Source organism: Phocoena phocoena, chromosome 4 (assembly GCF_963924675.1).
Source record: "Phocoena phocoena chromosome 4, mPhoPho1.1, whole genome shotgun sequence".
Taxonomy (NCBI): Eukaryota; Metazoa; Chordata; class Mammalia; order Artiodactyla; family Phocoenidae; genus Phocoena; species Phocoena phocoena.
In genome coordinates this window covers 78,426,630-78,447,580 of record NC_089222.1, presented here as the reverse complement: position 1 = coordinate 78,447,580, position 20,951 = coordinate 78,426,630, and the positions used below count along the sequence as shown (strand labels likewise).

General features: G+C 40.4%; 1 protein-coding gene and 1 pseudogene across 1 annotated transcript in view; both read left to right on the top strand.

Moving 5' to 3' along the window:
- The window catches only part of CASR (calcium sensing receptor), an 80,548-nt gene that overhangs the window by 5,015 nt on the left and 54,582 nt on the right, over positions 1-20,951 (top strand). The window lies entirely within an intron of this gene.
- LOC136122633 (large ribosomal subunit protein uL22-like) lies at positions 593-1,145 on the top strand (annotated as a pseudogene).

Genomic DNA, 20,951 nt, shown 5'->3' with positions numbered 1-20,951 from the left:
GGCTTTTAGCTCAAGGTGGACGAACGTTAGACTTCATCCATTTGCCATTGTCATAATGTGGCACATATAACCCTCACTCATGCCTGGTACTTTTGGTTCAATTCTTGCCTGACACTGGCATGACTGAATTTTTCCTTCTTTTTTCTCAAGTGTCCTCCCACAGTCCAATAACCTCTGGCCAAGGTGCCTTTATTAAAGTCAGTGAGAATGAGAGGATTTAGGTGGTCCCTATTTTATAATACAGTGTAGTCTTGGTAACTGCATTTGTCCATTCATAAGACAGAAGATAATCCAGACATATGGATAGTGTCTGCTGAAAAGTTGCTGGGAGCTTTATGCCTGTATCCCCCAAATGTGGATCCTGGGAAACGCTGATTGAATGTGGTTCTCTTGGATTCAGTTGCTTGAACAACTGTCTAATTACTTGAAGCCACAGAAATGAACAGACCTTAAATTAGGCAGGGCCAATGAGTGAGGTGGCAAAATGTGAAACGAGGGGAAAAAAAGGTCTGTTTCTGCCATGGACAGTCTAGAATTTGATTAAAAGTGGACTTTCCCTTTTCCAATAAGCAGCCTGAGGGGACCTCTAAAAATGGTTCGCTATTCACCTGACCCAGAAAACCCCACAAAACCATGCAAGTCAAGATGTTCAAATCTTCATGTTCACTTTAAGAACACTCTTGAAACTGCCCAGGCCATTAAGGGTATGCATATCCAAAAAGCCACCAAGTATGTGAAGGATGTCACTTCAAAGAGGCAACGTGTGCCATTCCGTCATTACAATGGTGGAGTTGGTAGGTGTGCCCAGGCCAAACAGTGGGGCTGGACGCAGGGTCGGTGACCCAAAAAGAGTGCTGACTTTTTACTGCACATGCTCAAAAATGCAGAGAGTAATGCTGAACTTAAGGGCTTAGATGTAGATTCTCTGGTCGTTGAGCACATCCAGGTGAACAAAGCCGCCAAGATGCGGCACTGGACTTACAGAGATCATGGTTGGATCAACCCATACACAAGCTCTCTCTGCCACATTGAGATGATCCTTACAGAAAAAGAAGTTTGTTCCTAAACCAGAAGAGGACGTTGCACAGAAGAAAAAGATATGCTAGAAGAAACTGAAGAAACAAAAACTTATGGCCTGGGAATAAATGCCACAAAAAATAAATGCAAATAAAAGTAAAAAAAAGTGGACATTCCATCTCTGTGACCTTTGGCAATCTATCTAAGCTCTGTGAGCCTCAGTTTTCACTGGTGGCTATCCCTTTGATAGCTATAAATCTGAGGTAATGTTTCCTCCAAAGGGTAGTTGTCAGGTTGAAATGGACTCTATATGGAAAGTACTTAACGCAGTGCTTGGCATATGGTAGCTGCTTACCCGGCCCGTATCCTTTGCCCCTGCTTGTCTCTGAGGTTTATCCTTACATGGAAAAAACAGGAAGGATGAAGGTTTCTTAGGTTTAGTAAACTGAATTAATTGGCTTTTATGGATTTCACATCTATGATTGATCACCCCCCTCCCACCCCACCCCCCCCCCCCCCCCGCCCCCTGGGAACCAGGTTGGAAACCTGTTTTCCTCCACCCTCAGGGAATGCTTATCAGTGATGAGGGCAAAGGTAATATGATACCTGCAGAGAGGAAGCTAATTTTAGATATTCTTCTTTCAACAAATCTTTCAATACACACAAGCAAAATTACTATCAAATAGAAAAATGGAATTATTTGACTTCTTTCACCCATGTTGCTTTGTTGGTGCAGTTCCTAACATGCATGTTTCTTGTTTAAATTGTTGTTTTTCATGTAGAAAGAAAGAAGCAGGCTCAAAGAGATTGTAATTGTTCCCCGTAATAACTGAACTGTTTGTACTTAGGAGAGAAAAAGTTTTGTTTTTCACCTCATAATGGAGGTAGATGGTTGAAAGAATGATCATATCCTCAGAGTCTCTCTAAATGTTCTATAATTTGACATAGTTTAGTTCAACAAGCATCAGTTGAGTTCCAACTGCTTGTCAGGCATTATGTTGGCACCGTTCACTCAGAGACGCCAGCTGTGGTACCCAGATCTCCAGTCTGGTAGCCCTTGCAGAATAGGGTGGCCAGGGAGAGGAGAGTTGCCAGCTGATCTGAAAGAGCTGGTGAGAGGGGAACCCTCAGGCCGAGGTTCTCCACCACAGCTTCAGACCACAAGTCCATCAGATCATGAGCACCTTCAGGTCCGGATCCAGACCTGCTCATCCTTACGTCCACAGGGCACCTTCTGTGCTAAGTGATCAGGAGAAGAAGGGAGTGAGGAGGCCAAGTGACCTTTTCTTTCTGCACTCTTAAAAATGAAAATATTCCAAATAAAGTATGGCTCTGTGCCATTGTCAGCCAATTTTCAGCCTCATCTTAGGAGAGGCAGTGCAGTACATTGGTTAAAAGTCTGGGCTCTGTAGTTAGATTACCTGGGCTTATGTCCCATCTCTACAGCTTATCAGTTGTGTGACCTTGGGCAAGTTGTTCAATCACTCTAGGCCCTACTTTCCTTATCTATAAACTGGGGTTATTAATATTATCTACCTCATTGATTGTTAAAGGACTCATTGAGCTAATACACATTGTTCAAGGTCGTCAGGCACAGACAGCATGTCTTATTTAACACTGAAACCCCAGAATCCAGCATAGTGCCTGGTACGTTGGAGGAGCATACAGAATGAACAAGTCTAATACACAGGCTGGTATAGCAGTAAGTGACTGACAAAGCACTCATAAGGGATATGGGCAGGCTAGGTGTCGTCTTTTACAAATGAGGAAACCAGCAAACTGAAAGGTAGAGTGACTTGCAAGAGAAACACAGCTATAAATGATATAAATGACAGACCTGGTTAATGCTCCTGACTCTGTCTCTAGCCCTCTGCTCTTCCCACTCTCTGACTCTCGATCCTATACAGGTTTTGTGAATATCCACCTGAAAAAAATGAACACACATAACTTGTTTAGCTCTCTGAAAAAAATGAATCTTACTGTAAATATCCTCAAATAGTAACTTCAAGTTAAAACTTGAAGTTTGGAAAGTTTCTATTTTGGGGTGTGGGGAGGAAAGCAGGGGATATTTTTTGTGAGAATGCAGAAGTTCTTTCAAAGTGAGAAAGTAACAGAGAATCATAAAGGATAATTTTGATAGATTGTATTACATAAACATTTAAAACGTTTAAAATACTTATGTGTAAAAAGTCATAATTAAATTAAAAGGGAAATAAACTAAAAAATATTGCAGCAAGTATGCCAGATGGTTAAAAGTTTCAATATCTAAAGAGCTCATAGAATTTAAAACCATGGCTTCAAAAAATTGGGCAAAGGCTATAACACTTTTCAAATGAGGAAAAGCACATGGTTGGTGAACATATACAAACATTTTGACTCGACAAAAGAAGTAAGAATTTTTAGAATGATATACCAGTTTGTTGATCAAGAATACTAAGACTTTAAAGATAATGAAGGTGGAGTAAGGAAATGGCTACCCTCTTAACATATTGTCTGGAAAACAATTGCCTTAAAATTGTTGATCACCCTTGACCAAGGATTTCAATTTCTGGAACTCTATCCTAAAGAAATCATCAGAAATATGGTTAAAAACTTATACCCAAATATGGTCTTCACAGTATTTATTAATGAACCTGAAACACTAGAAACAACCACTGTGCCCAGTAGTCAGGGGATGGCTAAGTCATTTATGGTGGGGGTGAAGCACCACAGACTAGCAGCTAGAAGCATGGATCTGGAGTCTCACCGCCTCGCTTCAAATCCTGGCTCTGCCAGTTATTAGCCCTTTAAGCTTAGACACCTCTCCACGTCTCACTTTCCTCATCTATACACTGGGGATGACCAGAGTACCTATCACAATAGGGTAGTTTTGTGAATTAAATGAATTGATACAGGTTTACAATTCTAAAATCCTCAAAGCTTTAAAAACGTAAAGGTTTTTCAGAACTTTATTATCAGGAGAACATGATTGAATAACATAAACTAACATAACTTTATCCCACTTACTGTGACTATTTTCTACTATTATAATTGAGATTGAATCTTAACTGTTTTTCATAGTTTCACTTTCCTTGTAGAATCTCTAAGCTTCTCTTTATACATTAATAACCCTCTTGCACATGTGAAAAGATTAATTTTGAGGGCAAAGCTAACTGGAATCAGGTATATCTACTTTGAGCTAATTTCTTGGCCAAGAAACTTTTCCACATCCTCCAGTCCAGGGCTTTCATACTTTAAGATGGGGATATTATTAACATGCAGATTGCTGAGCTCTACCCCCAGAAATTCTGATTAAGTAGGTCTGGAGAGAAGTCGCCGTTGTTACAGCTCCCAAGGTGATGCTGGTGATGCTGATCCATGGACTACACATTACGTAGCCCTGCTGTAATCCACGCTTTAATTTTTTTATATACTAAAAGAATAAAGATTTTTATTAAGCATTGTAAGTTGCATTCAGTAGCCTTCAGACACACCACACCACAACCCACCTACAATCGGTCAAACCCAACAGCAGTTCATTCTTGCACAATCCATGAGTTAGGGCAAAACTCCCTTCAACTTACAGTAAGATCCTATTCAGGTCTTGTCACGCCTTAATTTTTTTTATTATTAATTAATTAATTTTTTAACATCTTGATTGAAATATAATTGCTTTACATTGGTGTGTTAGTTTCTGCTTTATAACAAAGTGAATCAGATATACATATACATATATCCCCATATCTCCTCCCTCTTGCATCTCCCTCCCACCCTCCCTGTCCCACCCCTCTAGGTGGTCACAAAGCACTGAGCTGATCTCCCTGTGCTATGTGGCTGCTTTCCACTAGCTATCTATTTTACATTTATGCCTTAATTTTTAACACCCCTTATGTTGTCCCTTTTTTTGGCGGTACGCGGGCCTCTCACTGCTGTGGCCTCTCCCGTTGCAGAGCACAGGCTTTGGAGGCGCAGGCTCAGCGGCCATGGCTCATGGGCCCAGCCGCCCCGCAGCATGTGGGATATCCCGGACCGGGGCATGAACCCATGTCCCCTGCATCAGCAGGTGGACTCTCAACCACTGCGCCACCAGGGAAGCCCTGTCCCTTTTTAATGTGAACATTTTCATTTCTGGAAATCTTCAACTTGCTTTTTATATTCTCATTCTCCTGTCCTCTTATTTCTATGCTGTGCTTTTATGTCCAGGAGTAGTAACATAATAAACTTATCTATCACTTTCCAAAGCACTTGTCATGTACCAGTAACTGTGTTAGTGCTCTATTCATATCATTTTTTTCACCCTTTCAACAACCCTGAAAAGAGGGCATTATTATCCTAGTTTTAGAGGTGAGAAAACTGAAGTACTAGGACTCCCAGTAAGTGGGAAGAACAATTTACTTTCCATTTTACTGCCCTACCTCTTTCACACAGTGGTACATGTCACCAAGTCTCCAGTGACATGCCTTCTCAGTCCTGTCCCAGCTGCTCAGCTCCCCAATATGGAACACCCCTCACCTCAGAATCTGTCCAGATCCCATCCAGGCCTTCTATGCCAGGAAGCTTTCCTAGCTTTCCTGCCCATAGCCCACACCCCTCTGCATCTTTTGTTATAATCTGGCCATTTATCATATGTGCTTGCATTTTCATACCAAGGGATTTTTGTCTTCCTAACTGGACTTGGAACTCCTCAAAGGAAGGGCCCATCCCTTGCATCTCTCAGTCACCCTTGGAATAGCCATGGTGGGGACTGATTGCCTCCGTTATCCCCCTTTCTACTCTTCTCCTTTCCTATCCCCTAAGTCTCTACCTTGTCCTTTCCTAATTTGGTAAAATCAAGCCACATCAATGAGAAGGTGAAAAATAGGCCAGGCTGAGCCCTTCTTAATCCCCTTCCCTGCAGTGCAGTTGTGGGTGGTTTGCTGGTGTTTGCCCTGTTGTTCCACAGTATCATGAGAAGGAAGGTTTCCATGCGGCCGTGCACTGGGCAGCAAAGTAGCTGCAGTGCCCTTTAACCCTTGGCTCTTCTTGAGGGTTTCCAGACACCCCTCCCCTCCTTTCATATTTCCTCAAATCCCATTTCCTTTGTTTTACTTCTCAGTAAAACAAGAGTTTCGGGCTTTCCTGGTGGCGCAGTGGTTGAGAGTCCGCCTGCCGATGCAGGGGACATGGGTTCGTGCCCCGGTCAGGGAGGATCCCACATGCCGCGGAGCGCCTGGGCCCGTGAGCCATGACCGCTGAGCCTGCGCGTCCGGAGCCTGTGCTCCACAACGGGAGAGGCCACAACGGTGAGAGGTCCGCGTACCACAAAAAAAAACGAAAACAAGAGTTTCACTCTCCATCCTTGTCTTCATTCAAGTATCTGTCAAGAAGTTCTCACTTGCCCACTCCTAATTTGTACATCTTCGGAGTTACTTCCCCCATAATGAAACCTCCTAGGGCCAGTACAGTGGGACACATTCACCTGGTCTGTACACTTTGGTTCTTTTCTCCTTTCTCCTCCCCTCCCCTTTCCCCTCCTCTTCCTCCTCTTCTCCCTCCCTTCATTTCTCCCTTCCTCCTTCTGAGGTCATCATTCCTGATATTGCTTGGTTGGTATTATCAACTCTGATAGCTTACACATCTCAGGCCTTGTAAGCTTCCTTTTGTAATTTTCCCAAAACTTGTAAGGGGTCTTCAGAGCAACTGGGCCTCGTAGCAAAAGGGTGAGATTTCTGTGTTGCTTTCATTTCCTCCCTGTCCATTAGATGAAAGTATTGGTTGTGTCGGCCTCGTGGAGCTACACTGCTAAACTGACACCTGCACTAGTAGATGATTTTAGATTCAATTAGTTTTCTCATTCAGATGGCTTTTTGTGACCCATGGTTATAAGCCAGCTCCGTAGTGATCCTGATACTCTCCTTCAGTGTCTCCGGGGCCTCAATTCCTTCCCCTTGGGACCTCATTCCATTTTCTTGGATGCTTTCAGAGTGAAACCCTAGGAAAAAAAGTCTTTCTGAGGACTGCCCTTTACTGTTTCTTTAGTGTTTCCAATGTATTAGGCATGCTGCTAAGCATTTTTTGTTTTTTTTTTTTTTTTGTGGTACGCGGGCCTCTCACTGTTGCGGCCTCTCCCGTTGCGGAGCACAGGCTTCGGACGCGCAGGCTCAGCGGCCATGGCTCACGGGCCCAGCCGCTCCGCGGCACTTGGGATCTTCCCGGACCGGGGCACGAACAAGCATTTTTATACCTTGTTTTGTTTAATCCTGTCAAAAACTTTAGTTAGGTATTATCCCAATATGATGGGGAAACTGAGGTTTAGGAGGTTGACTTGCGTGAGGTCTTGTGGCCAGTAAGTGGAACAGGCTAGATACAAACCTATGTCACATAATTCCAAAGCTCATAGTCAAAATTTAGTTTCTGGGAGCTTTCTTCCATCCTTCAAAAAATATAATGATTTTGCCAAAAGCTCTCACATACATCACTGTGACAGTATAAATGGGTACACCCTTTCTGGAGGGCAATTTGGCCACACATATTAAAAGCTTTAAAAATGTTCTTATTCTTTAATCTAACAATTTCCATGCCTGAATTTATGCTAAGGAAATAATCATTAGTATGTGTAAAGACTTAACCCTAAGGAAGTTCAGGGCAGCAATATTCATAATATGAAAAATTTGAAACAGGCTCCATGTCCAACAGAAAGGAATTGGCTAAATTAAGTATGATACATAGAAACACTGAAATACCAAGCAGTCATTATAAATTATTTGGAAAAAAGAATATTTGGTGGCATAGAAGTGTGTTCATGATATAATAAATAACATACTATAGGATTTCAGATATGTAGCATACATAAAAACTGTGAAGAGTCATGAGATAAAGGGGATAGAATTAAGACTGATTTTTATTTTCTTCTGGAGAAGAAAATCTCCAGATTTTCATATGTAATATGAAAACCTTTTTTCATACGTAATAATTACTTTTTTAATTGACATTGAGGGTTTTTATAATTTTGTATTTATTTATTTACTTTTTAATTGGAAAATGTTGTTTGAACATGCAGTCTTTGTTCACATTTACTAATGCTCCCATTTTATATTTATAATTTCCCCCACAAACAAGCATTTCTCCAGACACTGAGTTTATCTTTGCTGTTTCTTTTATTTATTTTTTTTTAGTGTAGGTTTTCGTTCGTTTTTTTCTCATTAGCCCAGTGTGCTTTGGTGTCCTGACCACGTCGCCTCCCAATTGCCTGTGCCATTGACTCACACTGATCTCCTGCACTCATCACACTGCCTCTCCTTTTAGGACTCAAGACGTCTTTGCAAAGTGCCCTCATTCTTGCCTCAGCTTTTCTTTCTGCTCTCACCACTCTCACCATCTGTCTGCTGCTTGCTTCATCAACCCCTTTGTATTCCCCTTTTCTCTTTCTGTCGGGCCCACCTGTCTGTCTCGTATCTATTTACAGTAAGTTCCCTACATACGAACCTTCAAGTTGCAAACTTTCAAAGATGTGAACGTGTGTTCCATCAACGTCAGGTGTGAGTGAAATTGCAGCTTGCCCTCGGTCCCCTATTGCTGACGACCCTTCAGCTCTACCATCTCCCACCTCCTCTCCCTCCTCCAGTCAGTAACTCTTCTTGCCTGTTCACTCCATGCCAGCCCCTGGATGCCAGCTGTTGTGCTGTACTACTGTACTTTTCAAGGTACTGTACTGTGAGATTAAAAATGATTTCTTTATGTTTGCTTTTTATGTATTATTTGTGTGAAAAGTATTATAAACCTAGTACAGTACTATATAGCTGATTGTGTTAGTTGGGTACCTAGGCTAACTTGGTTGGACTTAAACGAATAGCTCTCAGAATGGAACTCGTTCATGGTTAGGGGACTTATTGTATATTCTCCATTTAGCTGGTAATCCTTGGTCTGATCATTTCAGCCTTTGATCTGGGCCTTCCCTGAAGCGTTGTTTCAGGTATTTTAAAACCAAGTTCCAACAACAAAAAGAATGAATTCAATTCTTTAATGGAAAAAAAAAAGTCCCACCACACCCTGTCCTGAGAGGGGTGTGGAGTTTTCTGACTCTTGCCTTTTTCTTTAGGACCTAATCAGTTGTAGAAGGAACAGTTTAACCTCAGAAAAATAAAATACTAAAACAAAACATTAATTAGCATTTCCTCTATAAGATATATATATATATATTATCCCTGACTAACCAAAACAAGAGTTTGTGACAGGGCATTAATTTCCACCCCTGGGAATGAATCCTAAGAAGATCTCTGGCAAGTGTTAAAGAAGTATTTGAAACTAGGTTAATTGAAATATTGTTTGTAATAGTAAAAAAATAAGAAATATCTTAAATGCCCAGCAGTAGATGATTGGCTATGTACATTTGGACTCGTATATACTACTATAAAGTCATTGAATATGATTATTCTGTATTTATAGCAATAAATAAACTGGGTTGCAGACTGGAATGTATAAGAGGATCCCATTTCTGTAAAGTTACATATGTACGTCTGTATAGAGTCAGCAAAAGGAAGTCTCTTGATGATGAACTTTTTGGATGATTTTTAATTTTCTGTTTCTTTTGATTTCTTCTTTATACTTTTCTACATTGCTTGCATATTTTACAGTTAGCAAATTTTGTTTTTAAGCAAAGAAAAATCTTAGTTTTTTTCTTAGTAAATTACATAAATAACTTCAATTTTTGATTGTTTATTTTATATTTTCCTACTGTTTACAATGAAAACATCAAACATCCTTTGCCTGGCTTCTTATTATGAAATCTGTCATTCATATCAGAGATAAGTTATATTACAGTTTAAAGAATAATCATAAAATGGTTACCTGTGTACTTATAATTCAGCTTAAGAAAATTCATTCTTTGGAGCCCGTATGTGCCTCTAGTCAAGTCCTACTCCTTTTTCCAAAGAGGTAACGACTCCCAAATTTGTATTTCACATTCCCTTGCCTTATAGTTTTATGAGATACATATGTTCAGTTCATTATGCTACAACTTGGTGTTACTGTAATGCCCATTGATTCATATGCAATAAGTAAATAAGGGAATTGTGTCAATATACACAGGAGTCACATTGCTTATACAGTATTTTTACCCACATGTAAATGTGCATCACCAAGGAGCAGCAGCTGACACAGAGTACACTGACACAGCTGAATGCAGCAAGCTGTGAATCTCTGTTCCCGAAGCTCATCCACTCCAAGTTTTTCTCTTGGCTCACTTTGGCCTAATACCTTGTGTGGGAAGTGCTTGTTACACACGCCTTGATCATCAGGCATTTTGTCCAAAGGCAGCTTCCTCAACCTTTCTTAAACCTTCTCCTAAGAAGCTATCTTCCTCTTTTCTCATATTTTCATTATTATTTATTTATTAAGAATGCAATGTATGTTGTGATTATACTAATGTGTTTATTAGGGGTTTTATTGGTTTTATTAATACTCTGTTTACAAAGTGATATAGCATTTTTTTTCATTTTTTCCATAGGAAAACAGTCCATAATCTGTTACTTTTAAAATTTTTTTAACATCTTTATTGGAGTATAATTGCTTTACAATGGTGTGTTAGTTTCTGCTTTATAACAAAATGAATCAGCTATACATATACATATATCCCCGTATCTCTTCCCTCTTGCACCTCCCTCCCTCCCACCCTCCCTATCCCAACCCTTTAGGTGGTCACAAAGCACCGAGCTGATCTCCCTGTGCTATGCGGCTGCTTCCCACTAGCCATTGGTTTTACATTTGGTAAGGTATATATGTACATGCCACTCTCTCACTTTGTCCCAGCTTACCCTTCCCCCTCCCTGTGTCCTCAAGTCCATTCTCTAGTAGGTCTGCGTCTTTATTTCCATCTTGCCCCTAGGTTCTTCATGACCATTTTTATTTTTTTAGATTCCATATATATGGGTTAGCATATGGTATTTGTTTTTCTCTTTCTGACTTACTTCACTCTGTATGACAGACTGTGGGTCCATCCACCTCACTACAAATAACTCAATTTCGTTTCTTTTTATGGCTGAGTAATATTCCATTGTATGTACGTGCCACATCTTCTTTATCCATGCATCTGTCGATTAGATTGCTTCCATGTCCTGGCTATTGGAAATAGAGCTGCAATGAACATTGTGGTATATGACTCTTTTTGAATTATGGTTTTTCTCAGGGTATATGCCCAGTAGTGGGATTGCTGGGTTGTAGGTAGTTCTATGTTTAGTTTTTTAAGGAACCTCCATACTGTTCTCCATAGTGGCTGTATCAGTTTACATTCCCACCAACAGTGCAAGAGGGTTCCCTTTTCTCCACACCCTCTCCAGCATTTATTGTTCGTAGATTTTTTGATGATGGCCATTCTGACTGGTGTGAGGTGATATCTCACTGTAGTTTTGATTTGCATTTCTCTAATGATTAATGATGTTGAGCATTCTTTCATGTGTTTGTTGGCAATCTGTATATCTTCTTTGGAGAAATGTTTATTTAGGTCTTCTGCCCATTTTTGGATTAGGTTGTTTTTTTTTGATATTGAACTTCATGAGCTGCTTGTAAATTTTGGAGAATAATCCTTTGTCAGTTGCTTCATTTGCAAATATTTTCTCCCATTCTGAGGGTGGTCTTTTCATCTTATTTATGGTTTCCTTTGCTGTGCAAAAGCTTTTAAGTCTTACTTTTAATGCATGGTTTTGTAGGATGAGAGAGGTTTTTTTTTAAATACATATATTACCTTATATGAGAAACACCTATGTATTCCTAAACAATGCATTGTTTAATTTGCATTGTTTTGAATTTTGTACAAATGGAGTCATGTTCTTTGCATTCTTCTGCAATGTACAGTTTTTTAAATATTTTATTTGTGAGAGTAATCCATGTTAATGACTATAGCTGTGGCTCATTCATTTTCACTGCTGTATAGAATTTCATTGTACAAGCGTTCTAAAATTTATGTATTCTCCTGTCGACCAGAAACTAGTAGTTGCAGTTTCCTGCTGTTGTAAAAATAAAAATGTTGTTATAAATATATATATATATATATATTTTTTTTTTTTTTTTTTTTTTTGCGGTACACAGGCCTCTCACTGTTGTGGCCTCTCCTGTCACGGAGCACAGGCTCCGGACGCACAGGCTCAGCAGCCATGGCTCATGGGCCCAGCCGCTCCGCGCCATGTGGGATCTTCCCAGACCGGGGCACGGACCTGTGTCCCCTGCATCGGCAGGCGGACTCTCAACCACTGTGCCACCAGGGAAGCCCGTTATAAATATTTTTGTACATGACTCCTTGGCATATGTGCAAAAATCTCTAGTGCATTCTACCTAGGGGAGGAAGGGCTGGGCTTAGAGTATGGACATCTTCATGTTTACGAGATAATGTGAAATGGATTTGCAAAGTGATTTTACGAATTCAAACTTCCATCATTAGCGTATGCAACTTCTCATGTATTCACGTCATTGCCAAGAGCTGAGTTGTTGCCAAATTGTTGTGGTTTTAATTTGTTTACAAATGTGTATATATTTCTTTCCTTGTCTACTCATTTTTTCCTCTGTGAAATGTCTGTTGATGTCTTTTGCCCATTGTTTTTCCATTGGGAGGTTTCTATTTTTCTTACAACAGGAGTGCTATATATTCTGGATACCACTCCTTTTTCAGTTATATCGTTACAACTATCCTCTTCCTTTTTGCAGCTTATCTTTTCACTTAATAGGGTCTTTTTATGAATGGCAGTTCTTAGTTTAATATAGTTGAATTTATCATCTGTTCTTTTGTTGTTTGTGCTTTTTTTACTTGTTTAAGAACTCTTTCCATATTCAGGGTTATAAAGACGTTCTATATTTTCTCCTAAATTAAAAAAAATTTTGTCTATCACATTTAAACCTTCAAGCCATTTGCAATTGATTTTTGTGTATGATCTGAGTACAGGTCCAATTCCTTTCTTTCCCACATGGTTAACCAGTTGTCCCAATACTGTTATTGCATAGTCTGCCCTTTCTCCTACCAGTACAGATGCCATCTGTCAAGGATCACGGTTCCATGTATGCATGAATCTGCTTCTGCGCTCTCTGTTCTGTAATATCTGTCTTCTCTGCCATTATCAACTGTTTTGATTATTCCAGCATAGTATTGCTTTGGCAGCTGGTAGGGTGAGCCTTCCTTCCACGTTCCTCTTCAGGAGTATTGACTATTCTCAGCCTGTTGCTCATCCATATAATTTTAGAAGAAGTTTGTCAAGTTGTGCACACACACACACACACACACACACACACCTGTTGAAATTTTTATTAGGATTGCAGTGAATTTATAAATCAGTTTGGGGAGAATGACATCATAACAATATTGAGTCTTACTATCCATGAACACAGTGGAGATCTCCATTTATTTCAATTTTTTCAAAAAGTTTTTCAATAATGTTTGAAATTTTTCCATACAGTTCTTACACATCTTTAGTTCATTCTATTTTTGAGGAACTCACTTTTTTTCTATTATAAATAGTATCTGTTTACAAAGTATTTATTTCTGTTACTGATGGTTAATAGAAATGCAGTTGACTTATATAGTATATGTCTGGTAACTTTGCTCATTTCTCTTACTTATTCTAATTATTTGAATGTAGATTCTAAGGTTATCATGTTGTCTATAATCAATGATAATTTTATTTTTTTTCTAAACCTTACACTTATGATATCTTTTCACTATGTTACTAAACTGGCTAAAACCTCTGGGAACATGTTAAAGAGAAGTGGTGAGGGGGCATCCTTGTCTTCTTCCTGATTTTGAAGGGAAGGCTTTTAACATTTTATCGTTACATGTTGTTTTCAGCACCTGTAGCACCAAGTTTCTGTGTATTTTGGAGTACACTTTTCTCATACTTAATTGGAAAGAGCTCAACTCAAGGTTAGCCTTGGAGAAAGGGGCACGATTGCTTGCCTTAGTCTAGATTATTTAGGCTAACGTAGTGGAGAAAGAGGATCCTCCGTGTTGTTCACCCTCAGTTACTAGAGTTTGACATTGCGGTTGGGGGGCAAAGCCCAGATAATATTCTCTGTACTTGCATTTTCCTCTGAAACCTTGAGGGCAGGATTTGAGTAGTTCTGAGTCCCCAGCCAAAACCACCTTATAATGCAGTGGGTGGGGTATCAGAATTACACATCGTTGGGTCCCACCCCAGAGTTTATGACTTGAAAGGTCTAAGTTGGGGCCTGAGAATTTGCGTTTCTAAGAAGTTCCCGGGTGATGCGGATGCTGCTGGTTTTGGAATCACACTTTGAAAAACACTGTCCTAATACTGTCTCTTTAAAACATCCCAACACTGGGCAGAACAGAGACAAGGAAGCAAAATTATTAAAGTGCCTGAGAAGGAAGGAGGAAATCTCAAGAGAGTGACAGCAGCTACCATGAGTAGCACCCCTGGAGGATGACAGACGGCTACCTCCAAACATGGGAGAATGGAAGGAGAGGGAAATGCAGGAGGAAATGGGAGATTTGGGACAATGAACAATGGAAGGAACTCATGGGAAAGTATGAAGGGAGACCATGAATAAGCAAATACATCAGGTAGGGCTGATCATTCAGTCTGCATCCCACAAAGGACACTGAGGGGAACGATAAGAGACCTGTGTAACTTTGGGAAGGAGAAGTAACAGGATGGCCATTTAAGCCATGGTTCCTTGTAAAGATCTGTTCCACATAGAGACAGGCCTCTGCCTAGTAAGACAATAAGTGCTGTATAAAACAGAAACCCAAGCCTCAGGAAATGAGACTTAATGCAAATTTCCTATTAAGCAGATAAACTGGATTTATTCTTTTTTTTTGATTTTTTAGAATTTTATTTATTTTTTTATACAGCAGGTTCTTCTTAGTTATCCATTTTATACATATTAGTGTATATATGTCAATCCCAATCTCCCAATTCATCACACACTGAATTGGATTTATTCTTAAAGTGGAAAAGAAAAGGGGAAGTATTATAAGCAAACAAGGCTTAAAATCACGTTCATCACTTGAGGAGCTGCAATTTGTGCCAGAGACGCTTTGACTTGGGCTCAGGGCCTGCGAGGTGGCAGGAGTGGGACAGGGAGAGTCAGTCGAAGAAGAGGAGGTTGGGGCTGTGCCCTGCTGGAGGGAAGGCAATACCAGAGGTGCCAGAGAGAGCCAAAGGCTAACTCTACACGGAGAACTGGAATCATATGGTGCTTTCGAATCTGGGTTTTTACTCATCAACAGTGTGAATAAGCGACTGATAAAAATAAGAAGGGCATGAGCTCTCCACTCCCCTTGCATACCTGCTGCCAGCCACCTCCCTGTCAAGGACTAGCTGGCTCTCTGGGGCACCATGTCTTAAAGCTGCCTCTGGCTTTGATAGTGTACAACATGTCAGAGCTGGAAAGATCTGAAGAGGTGATCCTCACTGGTCCAGCAGGGCCCAGACGGCAGGAGTGACTTGCCAAAATTCAACCAGAGTAACTGCATTCATTCATTTATTTTATTTTACAAATTCATCATTAGGACTGCTTGATTCAATTTATTGACATATTAAAACATAAAAATCAGTATCCCCATATTTACTGTATAAAATCTGAAAAGCTTGCCTTGGATTTATGTAGTATCTTGCCTCTGGGTAAACTCAAGTAGCTTCATAGGTATAAGTGCATAGAAACCACTGAGAATTATATTCCTAGGAAGGGTTTTGGTGTTTTTTGTTTCCATTGTTTTCAACTTAATTTTAATGATAAAACTCAGCTTCTCAGACTGATACATCAGATCCCACCGGCTCACTGGGGCCCAGATTCTTCTTGCTATGATCACAGAGTGAATGGCAGTGAGGCCTTATGCCCAACATCCAAAGAGAAACTGAAATAGTACCTATGTGTTAAAAGGGAACATTTCATACCTTTTATATTTTTAAGACATTAAGGGAAAAAATGCAAGCATTTTAAAAAAGCTATCAAAAAAGCCTTCTTAAACTAAATGTTTTTCAATTATTTAAAAGCTATGCCTTAAAAAATATTTTTAATCACTCTCCTTTAAAAAAAAAGATTTATTTATTTATTCATATGGCTGTGCTGGGTCTTCGTTGCAGCGCACGGGATATTCGTTGCAGCATGTGGGATCTCTTAGTAGCGGCATGTGAAATCTTTTTTTTTTTTTTTTAGTTGTGTCATTCGGGATCTTTAGTTGCGGCGTGCGGGACCTTTAGTTGTGGCATGTGACCTCTTAGTTGCGGCATGTGAGATCTAGTTCCCTGACCAGGGATCGAACCCGGGCTCCCTGCATTGGGAGCTCAGAGTCTTTGCCACTGGACCACCAGGGGAGTCCCTAAATCATTCTCCTTTAATGTTATTTGAAATGTCAAAATAAATGTTATGATTTTTAAATTAAGAATATTAAATCTACTTTTGCAAATCACCACTTCTGTCATCCCCACTAACAAACAACAACAAAACCCATTGCTTTAACCTGCAGTTCTCTGTGGCCACTAGTGTTTCCTAGAGGCCCAGAGCCTGGTGGCCGCTGATTGACAGGCCCACAGAAGGGCTGTGCTGCCCCTGCGGGCAGCATCACTGCTGGGGCTCATACGAGGCCCAAACTGGGAGCTCCTAGGAAGGGTTTTGATCCCAAATTGGCTGCAAACAATTTTTAAGCAAGTTGCTTCATTGTTCTGTGATTCACTGAATCTTGTGAGATTCACTTTAAGTTCCAGGAAAGAAAAGTGCAGGGACTTCCCTGGCTGTCCAGTGGTTAAGACCTCACCTTCCAATGCAGGGGGTGCAGGTTCTATCCCTGGTCGGGGAGCTAAGATCCCACATGCCTTGGGGCCAAAAAACTAAAACATAAAACAGAAGCAGTATTGTAACAAATTCAATAAAGACTTTAAAAAATGGTCCCCATCAAAAAATCTTAAAAAAAAAAGAAAAGTGCAATATAAATTCAAGATTATTCTTAGAATTGCAGGTTCCTCTAGTTGGACCTACACATCTCATGTCCACACTTACCCTGGCATGATGTCCTCTCTGCTTCCCTTACACCTGATCATCTAGCCTTTTTCTGAAAATGTTTTCACTTTCACTTTGGGAGGCATTATTTCCATTGTTGACTAGCCCTACTTGTTGTAATGAGAAATTTTTCTTGGGCTGTGTTGGAAGCCTAGTGCATTGCTGTACAATTCTGAGGTTAGAAAATTCTTCCTCACATCACACCAAAATCTATCGCCATGGAATTTCTGCCTGTCTGTCCAGCCCTATTCTCCATACCCACCTAGAAAAAAATCTGAGACTTCTTTTAGCATCTCGAGTATCCAAACTATGTCCCAAGTAAGAGTTCTTTTCTCCAGGCAGACTCTCAGGGTTAGTTCCCACAATTGTTTCCTCCCCATGGCTTCATTTCCAAGCTTTCACTGTCCTGCTCTCCTTCTCTGAACATAGGCCAGCTTGTCTGGGTCCCCTTCTCTGAGACTGAGGTACACATACTTGGACACCATACTGCATACGAAGTCTAGGCCAAGGCTGAGACTGATAGGTCCCCCTGGTCCTTGCTAACGATACATTGCTTTTAGTAATCACCTGACCCTGAGGCTCATGTATTGTCTTTATGAGGCATCATAGACTCTTTTGTCTTTTTTTCTAACTATTTACAAATAGTGACTAAGCCAGTTTCATAAACACCTGTCTGAATTACTGAAATCACTTATTCCCTATCTGCCATTTTGACGACCATAGCAAGGAAAGGTCAAGGATAATCTAGGATGACTAGCTCAGGGTGGCTCCTGACTATTTCTCCTGTAGTTTCTAAGAGGTGCAAGACCTCTACTTGAAGTTGTCTTTCTCATTTCTCCCATGTGGTTGTTCCTCTTGACCAGATTCTGCCTGTTGTCTAGGACCTATATCAGTGCATTGTCTGCCCACATTTAGCTCCTCAACACTTGATCCTGTGTCATCGCCTCTTCTGGAAAACTCCAAGGTGACTTTTAGAAGTGCCTGCATTTTTGTTGTTTTGTATACTATTTCCTTATCCCTTTGTCCCTCTGGTCTCTGTGCCAGAGTCTGTCATTTGCTCTTTTAGGTTTGTTGATTCGACTTTATGACTCTGTTCTTTTTTTCTACCTACAATATCCATTTGAAGATCCTTTAATGGAGCATATCCATTTTACCCGTTAAAGTCTTTATTTTGTACTGTCCTCTGAAAAAAGAGGAAAAAAGGAAACAAGCTTCCTTCTGAACCTCTCTAAAATATGCCATAGTAGCTTTATGGTATCTTAAATGGGAGGGGAGTGGTGAACAAGCAGTTTCAAAGCTGGAAGAAAACCCAGTTCTCCAGCTTCTCATTTGTGTGTCTCAGACAAGAGCATGGAGACACAACCTTCTTATTCTTTCTTAGTTCAGAATGTTTATAAACCTCCAGGAGATAGTGGGGTGGGTGGGAGGTGGGGGTGCTGGGCTGGGCACATCAGGAACATCTAATGCCACATCTGAGTCCCAGCTCTAGCCCAACAGGGAGAGGTGTACCACTATTCAAGTAAGCTCTGTTGTCGTTCACTTTGTACTTGGACTGTATAGGAATGCTTTACGGTCTAGACTCTAATGGCTAAAATTTAGCCAAGTAAAATTTTTCTTGGCTGCTAAGGAGTCCTTGGAATGAAAATGGCCAAAAAAGACCATTTGCCCTAACAGGACACGTGGCAACGAGGCAGTAAGGCCAATTCCTTATTTGAAAGTGCCCATAGCACAGTATTTTTTCATTGACTGGACTGAGGGTCACACAAAAGCCCATGATAAACGACTTGCTTTTCTTCAGAGTCATTTATTAACCTCAGGAGTGTGGAATGCATCACCAAGAGACTAATCTGTGTCACTGAAAGGACATAAACCAGAGTTTTCTGGACCTGTAAGGGGGAGGGTAGAAGAAAGGAGGAAGTAGATTTATCCTTGCCTTTGCTACTTTCTCAAATATGGATGCTGCACCATCTAACAAATGGATAAAGAGCCTTGCCTGCACATATGAGTAAGGTGGGCCATATTATGATTACCTCTGCCTCCAGGTGGGAACAAAGGGCACAGCTGGACAGTTGGACTACGAATGAAGCATAAAATAACTTGTTAATTTATTTTCCACCAACACACTGGTGTGTGCACAGCCAAATGAGTGTGGTCTTCTTTTAAGAAAAAGCCTTTCGAAAGGCTTTGCACTTATTCCATGGTGCTTCCGTTGCTCAAAAGATTGTTGGGGAACTGGGTAAAGGAAAACACACACATGCACACCAATGACAACCATCTACATCTACAACTCAGAATTAGATACTGTTAATATTTTGGCATATTTGCTTCCAACATTTTTGTTTATTTAAGAAATCTCTTTCTATTGTTTCTCATTAAAATGAAACATGGTTTATTATAGCAATTTCAAGTCATGTAGAAAAGAACAAATATTAAACGATTTTTTATAAACACCCGAAAGTTCATCATTAATATTTGGTGAACATTATTACAGGCATTTCTCTGTATTCCCCATTCTTTTGAATATCTTCAGTTTGGGCCAAGTTTCCACCTTTGAAGGAGGATTTGATTTTCAGAAATAGGTCCAAGTTGCCGGGAGCCAGCTAAGTCTGGTGAAGGTAATGATTAAGCTAAGTAACAAGATTGTGTTGCCAAGTCAGGTGTAATTGATTTTCTTGGACAGCTTAGAAATTCGCTCTAAGAGGGGCACTCATATCAGAAGTGTTCTGAGCATCAAGGGCTGCTCTCTGAGGGGCTGTCTCTGAAGGACATGTGCCTGGGGTGGCAGAAGCCTAGGGAACCATAAACTCTGGAACCGAGCCAGGCTTGTGCCCTAACTTGAGGGCTGTGGCTTCGAACAGGTCCTTACCCTCGCAGAGCTTATGTTTGCTCATATTTAATGGGATGTTCCTAATGTCCACTTTTCGTGAGCTGTTATGAGAATCAAATTAGGTCATGGACATGAAAGCTCTTTTGCAAACTGTCAAGCCCCATACAAATGTAAGGCACTATTATTTAAGTATGTTTGTCAAATTAATCTTGTTTCTTCGTGGGTGCACCTCCTACAAGCACAGTCACTCCATGGCCACATCATCAAAGCATAAGTGGGTAGGACCATTCTCTTCCCTTTTGCTCTCCTCGGGCTGCAGGTTTATTATCCCTTCGAGGCTGCTTTGCCCTTGACCTTATGATCATTTTACCTGATTTTTCCAATACCCAAGCGTGGGCAAGGGAAATCAGAGAAGGCCAGTGGGACACAGTTTCACACATCACCACTGGCATTTCTAGCTTTCAGCAGCCTGGGGTGGGGGGCAGGTGTGAATGATCTCAGTTTGGGGTGTCTATCTTGGAAGTTTAAAAGGATCTGATCGATTTACTAGTTACCTCAAAGTTCTTTTGACATTTGAAACTCATCAAATCATCTTTCACAGAACAAGGGAATCTGAGTTCCCATGATGCATTTAAAAAGGGAAGGAAGATTTAAAACTCCAGTTATCTCATCTAGAAAAATGGGAGTAAAACTGTACCATCCTAATAGGTGGTTGGGTGGGCTAAATTTCAGGTACTAGTACAGTCTGGCACATAAAGCGTGCTCAATAAATGTTAGCTGTTATTTTTGGTGTTATTATTAACACGAAGATTGGAATCTATTGACTCTGTAAGTTAGAAAGATGTCAGTGTATATGTTATCAGTGACTTTTGATGCATGAAAGAGCGCCTCAGCAATAATGAGCTACTACTACTCATACATAATTTATAGATATAATTTCACCATTTGGAATGTCTGCTTTTTAATTTTTATTCATCATATATTCATTGAGTGTTTACTACATCTAAGGCATTGTGTGTCCACTGGCGATACAACAGAGAACCAAACAGCCCTCATCCCCATGAAGCTTACTGCATAGTGAAGGAGACAAGCAGTAAACAATTACGGAAATGAATATTCTATTAGAACTTAAGTGCAATGATGGGAAAGT